This window comes from Cyphomyrmex costatus, unplaced genomic scaffold (assembly GCF_001594065.2).
Source record: "Cyphomyrmex costatus isolate MS0001 unplaced genomic scaffold, Ccosl1.0 scaffold214, whole genome shotgun sequence".
In the NCBI taxonomy this organism is placed as follows: domain Eukaryota; kingdom Metazoa; phylum Arthropoda; class Insecta; order Hymenoptera; family Formicidae; genus Cyphomyrmex; species Cyphomyrmex costatus.
The window spans coordinates 1,034,868-1,042,380 of record NW_017276192.1 but is presented as its reverse complement, the minus strand read 5'-3'; the positions used below and the strand labels follow the sequence as shown (position 1 = coordinate 1,042,380).

General features: G+C 30.1%; 1 non-coding gene across 1 annotated transcript; it reads right to left on the bottom strand.

Moving 5' to 3' along the window:
* Window positions 1-611: 611 nt before the first annotated feature.
* Window positions 612-683, bottom strand: TRNAC-GCA (transfer RNA cysteine (anticodon GCA)). Its single transcript has one exon. It is a non-coding gene; the product is annotated as a tRNA-Cys (tRNA).
* Window positions 684-7,513: the final 6,830 nt, after the last annotated feature.

Below are 7,513 nucleotides of genomic sequence, written 5' to 3'. Positions count from 1 at the left end.
GGAAAGTTACACGAGTAACATCTATCACGAGGGAGCTATATAAGTTTTACAGAGATTAATTATTGTTACGTACTCCAATGCGAGGATACTCCGGACGCGAAAATTTCAGTAGCTTATTATGAAAACGGAAATTATAATAGTATATTATAAAACTACTTATAAAGATCTCATCATTATAACGAGAGAAAAAGATCTCTCTGATACTTTAATTATTACAGGTAAAGAGAGAAATTCAATCTAGAAAGATAAATCAATGTTTAATAAGATTTCTCTTTTTTAAAATAGTTTAGTAGTAGTTTTTTTTTTTTAAGAATTAACGATAAAGTAATGCGCGCGCAGGTAAGTGAAGATAATAATTTTAAACTACGCGGAAAGAATCATTTTGCTCAGATGTTTATAAATTTAGCTAGATATAGATCTAACAATAATTTGTTGAATCTTCAGAATAATTATCTAGAACGCCTAAACAATGATAACGCTACAAGAAATTTTAACATTATGACAATTGAGTACCCTACATAATTATTTTGATGGTACATTTTTTTTAAATTTATATCTAGCTAAATTTTTAAATACTTAAAAAATCAATTACATACAAAAAAGAAAACCAAAGGGGACACCCGGGTTTGAACCGGGGACCTCTCGATCTGCAGTCGAATGCTCTACCACTGAGCTATATCCCCGACAACTTATCGATTTCTAAATTAAGTCTTTCTAACTTAAATAAACATATAGAAATTTTTCTTTAATAAACGTTTATCGCTCATTTACTATGATATAATTAAAAAGAACAACATTTTCAAAATAATGTAATAAGTATGAATGTTTTAAATCATCAAATTTTATAATATTAATTTAAAAATGTAATTGGAATAACTAATTGTAAGAGAACATGTTTTTTTTTTTTTTTTTCATGTTTTCGTTTTATTTCTATGTAAACAACTCTATAAAGTGACAATTTTGTAATTATGTCGTTGTAGGAATAAATGATCGATATAATAAGATTGATTGTATGTTAAAATAAGTAAATGTTCAAGAAAAGTGTATGTACAATATTACATACCGAAAAAAAAAACTTTACTAATTAATATTTTCAATTTTTAAATATATCTTCTACTTATAAAATTTTATGCTTAGTAAAATAATGTTTTAGACATTTCCATCGTTAAAACAGTTCCTGTTTTACTTCGGTCTAAAATGTTCAAATGAAATATTGTACTTCGTGATTGACACTGCAGTTCGATGCAATTTTTTGATGCATTAAACAGTAAAATCGCCCGAGTGAGATTTGGACGCTAAATGATTTCTCCAATCGCGATAAAGAATTCTTAGAAGTAAAGACAGGAAGCCGTCTGTAACGGCAGGTGAATAACGGACTTCCTGGAAAAATAATAGGGGGACCGGTTTTTTGATCCGTGACAAACGTGGAATCTGTCTATGTCGTAGACGCATCTATTACTGTTACGGTAACAAGCGTTTTTCTCAAGCTCTGCGTACAATAGAAAAAATAATAGAAATAGGAATAAATAGGAAATAATAAATATTATATTAAGAAAATAAATAAAAAAATTAGAAATAGAGATTAAATGTAACGTAACAATGGATAAAAATAAGATATATAAAATATATTATGATATTTGTATCCATTGTGCGTTACATTTAATCTGTATTTCTAATTTTTTAATTTTCTTAATATATAATATTTAATATTTACTATGTATTCCTATTCCTATTATTTTTTCGATTGCGCGCACTCTTTTAATGCAATAGCGAAATTGCATTACTGGCGTCCTCTATATCGTGTTTCGTTCACTACATTCACTACGAATAACCCGCAGTTGATAATACAGGAATTTGTACAATATTATAATTTTTTCTCAACATACGTTTTTACAAAAATTATAACAATTAATGCTTTCATGCGTTAAATAAAAATATCTTGCTCTTATTGTAAATTGAAGCTTGATCTTATTGTATTTAGATTTTCAATTTTCTTTGAGGATGATTACAATTTACAGAGATTTTATTTATTTATATCACAATTGCTATGCCTATCTCGAACGTAGATTAATTTTAATTTCAATTCAATTTACTTTTCATCTTTTCCCATAAACTTTTTTTCTTAGAATTAGAAAAAATAAGAAATAAATTGAACCAAAATTAAAATTAATTTACATTAATGGAAACAGGCATAAATATTTTATATATATTAATAAGCATGTATTAATAAATATTCTGGAGTTTGAATAAAATAAATAATAGTCACAATACATAGTTCTTTGAAATCGTATTGACGAATCTGTATTAAACAGCGGTATTTTCGCAGTTGATTCGCAAGTTCACCATCTAGCAGAAATTTATTGTTATAGACGTAATAGCAATTAACATATGTACTTACTGACTTCTACTGGACTTCTTTGCGGGCGGTTGTATACTTTGTGTGGTCCGTTTAAACGGCGCCCGACCGCCCGAACCCACGGACATCCCGCTTCGAGCCTGAAAAAAACATTTTTCAATAAGCATTTCCGTCAATTTTCATATACAAGGTGTTCTTACGTATGCAAATTATAAATAATCATAATTATCTTAAGACTTAATAATAATTAAAATCGAGAGTTTTGCGACAGTTGTATTATGTGATGCAAATAAAGATTTAATGACTATAATTTTACGCATCGACGATGAATTACAAGATTTGCCTTTGAAAAGACAATATATCTCTGTACGTAATCTTGCATTAACAAGCCAAAAAATATTTATCACTGTCACACACAAGAACGCAATTATTCAACAGATATACCATACACTAAAAGAAAAGTATTCATTATTTGTGACTATAATTTTATGGTAAAATATGGATTATAATTAGGAGCTCCATTTTTATAGTTATTACTGCTATAATGTTTAATTATTATGTTAATAATAAACACACACTTATAGTATTATATAAAAGATATACTTATAGTTGGCACCAAAAACGATTATAGATTAAAATTATTTTCAGTACAAATATATCATTTTCTTGCTATAAAAAATTATATAAATATAATTATTAAGTATAGCATTATAATAGTATAATAATTATAGAACCCGAGCTCCTAATTATAATTATTTTACTATGCAATTCTATCACCACTATCATAAATTATATTTTTCTTTCAATGTGTGAGCAAAATAAATATTTCTTTCCAGAAGAATGCACTATTTTCATTGTTAAAAGTTGAAGAAACTGAAATATTTAAAAACCTGACAATTCTATGTACAATTAGTTGTCTGTGAAAACGTTCTGATAAGCGATTAAAGAATGTGTCGTTCACAGATAACATAATCTTCAACGATAACATCTCGCGACCTCAGGAACTATCTTCGGTAGAAATAAACAATTAAAAAAGGATTTTCGTGATGGGGTGAAAACGCATCGAATTCATGCACCGTTCCACTCTGTTTCGCGTGCGGTAAAATTAAATCACGAGATAAGCCGTTATATCGTATGTCATATCGCGCCGGAATTATCGAAATGCGGCATTTAATAAAAAGTAGAACGCTATCGTTGGTCCGGATCGCCACTGCGTCGTCGTGTCGATACGTTCGCGAACTTACATCCAATTTTAATTCGCAGTCCAACTTCTAGTCTCTCTTATTGCATTTAGGCCCGATTCTTCATTTTCTGATTAACTTATGGTTATACTTAATGATAATGTTAGCCTGATGATAATGTAAAAATTGCATTTTTATCTATGGTTAATCACTTAAACTGATAGTTTTGTAGTGAAAAACTTTTAAAATTACTAGTGCTGCACTACTAGTGATTAATCATAGCTAAAGAAGCATAATTTTTACATTAGTTATTAAAGTTAAGTAAAGTTAAACTAAATCACAAGTACAATAATTAACTAGATAATAAAAAACTAGATCATATCATCAAAAAAATAATAGAATAAAATTATATCTTGATTATACAATAGACTGTAATATAGAGACGTGTAATAATAATTAAAAATCTATTTAACAATAATTATTGTAGAAAACTTTAAAAAAATAGATGAGATCTATTAATAATAAGTATTTCAAGCTGTTTCATCGTATACATTGTGGATGCGGCTTACAAACAAAGCGAATAATTGATAAACTATAACTAATTCGATTATAGTTGATCAATGATTCATAATTCGCAAACTACCAATTGTAAACCGTGTCCACAATATATATACCTACTCTAAAATTTTCAGAGTAAATTTGAACGTACAACACGCATGTAATTGTCCCAGACATTAAAAACAAATAATTATCGGTAGTTTCGCGGGTTAACGTTTCGTGACGCTCTAATTCGATTGTGATTTATGCATAACAACTGGATAAGTAATCAGACGCCGTAAACGCGGGCAATTACACGTTAGACGACAGATCTCGGATCACTTCGGAAATGCGTAACATCGATCAATATTATTGATCGTTTTATTACCGCCGCACCTTGATAATTATGACACAGTCGAGTGTTCTGTAACAAGGACACGAGATACGAATAAAAGAAGCAATTATTTTTTAAACATAAAGTTAAAATTGTACAATTTTATCATATTTTTTATATATATTAACAAGTTTGTATAAATTATATTTTAATAACAAAAATACTAAAAATAACAATTAAATACTTCGTAGCGAAAAAATTAGCATGATAATTTATGAAATTTAATTTTATTAATTGTATTGTAATAGAACTTCTAGATAAATATAAGAATGGATCACATACATATCAAAATGAATAGTAGCAAAAATATCGATTTTATAATTATTTATCACTTCACATATACCAGTTATTGCAAGGAATATTACTAAGGCTTCGATAGTCTCGACTAGGACACGTGCACATAAAGCAAGTTATCCGGGTTCGACTCCCGGCCGAGGTAATATTTTTCGCAATAAAAAGAATTATTTTCAGATTTTAATATAGTTTAACATCGATATATAGTAAGATGCCAAAAAAAAGAGCATCAATTAATTATTAAATTGTTAATCAATTTAATTCGTGAAAAATAAATTTCCTGCTTTAATATACACTTAAATAAACACTTGAAAAATGTGTATAGAGAGAGGCAGGCAGTAGGTTCAGTCTGCGAAGGGGGGGAGGGGTGGCGGGGAAGGGTTCCACTACTGTAAAAAAATAACCTAACTCAACCTATTTTTTAGTGTGAAGTAGCTTTCGTTTCATGTGAAAAGTTGAGCGTTTGTGAACAGAAAGAGGTATAAAATAGTACTTAATATTGTATATGTATAGTATAGGAATAGTACGTTCTTTTTAAAACTTTTTGCTAATAACTTTTTAACAAGAGTTGACCGCCAAGTAAAACCTGCGAAAGGTTACTCAGGGTCACAACATATGTCAAGGTCATCGGAGGGTGGTCCGTTATTCTGCGTAATTACTACCATACTAATTGTAAGAAAAATTTTTGAACAAAATCGAATATAAAATAGTAAATTCTGATTTTGAAATAATCATAATCTGTTTGTTCATTTATTTCCAATTAAAAATTTTTCTAAGTAAAGATGTTCGAATAAATGTGAATTAACATTTCTAACGTAAAAAATAAACTTTAATATTAAACAGCCTTATTAAATATTATTTTATGTCATCAAGATTTTAATAATAAGAACTATATTAAAAAAATTCATCCACAGTAGCACTTCAGAATTAAAAAAATAATCGAATAGATTTATAAAAAATACTTCTTGCACAGTGAAAAAAAGTCAAATAAAAAATGAATAAACTAGAATAAGATTGTAATAATATTAATAAAAAAAAAAAATTCCGATTATCTCAATTAGAATTCTAGTAAAATTAACCAGAAAATTCTGATTCCGTCTATTTTCAACAGGAATTCCAATTAATCCAACAGACATTTTGCTCAGTGCAAGGATCGTATATCTAAAATACATAAATACAGATGATCGGATGCGTATAAAATATTACCGAATTCCCGCCCAGCGCATCTAGAAACTGCCGGATCATCTTGAGCAGCAGATAAAATCTCGCATTGAATCACCGCCTGCAACGCACCACGTCTCACGTTACATACGAGAGAACGCCGGTTTTACACCCGCAGAATCGTTACCGATTCGGGATTCACATCTCCGTAAAATTAAACGCTCCCGAAGAAGACGCGCGCGTGTCGATACTTCCTAGAGCCCATTCTACAATCACGTAAACATAATTGTAGGTAAGTGGTTGTAGTTGTAAGAATTGACTAATCACAGTCGAACATTTTTTCGTATTTGATTGTGATTGGTTAATACGTACAACCATTTACAACTACGTTTACGCAATTGTAGAATGGGCTTAAAAGATCACCTTCACGCTAACGGGAGCTCCGTCAGAAAAACATTGAATCGCGCGCGAACCGTTATCGACATACGACTTCACGATTTCCGTAAAATGCCGAGAATCACACGCCAATTCAACGGAATGGATGCGAAAACCGATTTTTCAAGCTCGGCAGAGAAAAAGATAATTATTTCGAGCAGGCGAGAATCTTCATCGACACTCGTGGGAAGTGCGGCCAAAGACTGACGGAATTCGAACTGGCAAGATAAGAATTGCCAGCGATAAGCTAGAAAATATCTAGAGATAGGTATATATATGTGCGTTCGCGAGCGTATATAACGCTTTAAAACAAACACGAAGCCTTAAACGTGATACAAAGTACTCGTATATCTAACGAACAATTCATTGTAACTATCAAAGGTTATCCGTTACGCTGCTCCAAATTTTATTAAGTTTTTATTTTATTACATATATATTTATAAACCAAATAAAATTTTAATTTTAAAGGATATATATTTGTTATAAAATATATATGTAACAAATACATTCATTATTTTATTATATTTTATAATTTATATGTAATAAAATAATAAATTGATTACATATTTTATTATTTATTATATATTTATATTTTTTTATTAAATAACCTCCACACATACAATAGTGGATATTAATAATCCTATTAATACTTGTGCTCTCTCTTTCATAATAAATAACAATATCTATACGTATCTAGTCGTCATAATTTTATTAATGTATGTACACGATTTAATGGCATGAAAAAAATAAGCATGAAATCTTTCGAAGCTCACCGGCATGTCAGTTTAATTTCTAACATCTGAAATCCTTTCTGATCCTAATCTTTGATCTCCAATCGTCCCACAGTATTGCGATTCGCTGATGTTATTGCGCCATTTCGCGAAAATATGGCAGATCATGCAGCAGGATTTTGAACCACTGCGGACATCACAACACCAGGCGACTTCGATCGGAAAGCTATATATCCGTATACGTGCGTACCTTGCGAAGGTTCATCGAACCTCATACGCACGTTCTCTCGGCCAATAATAAAGATGCACGCCCGGTACGTAACTACGCTCTGTACATACGTACCTAAGTACTACCCTGCACCCGTACGCGCTCTCTCTCTCTCTCTCTCTCTCTCTCTCTCTCTCTCTCTCTCTCTCTCTCTCT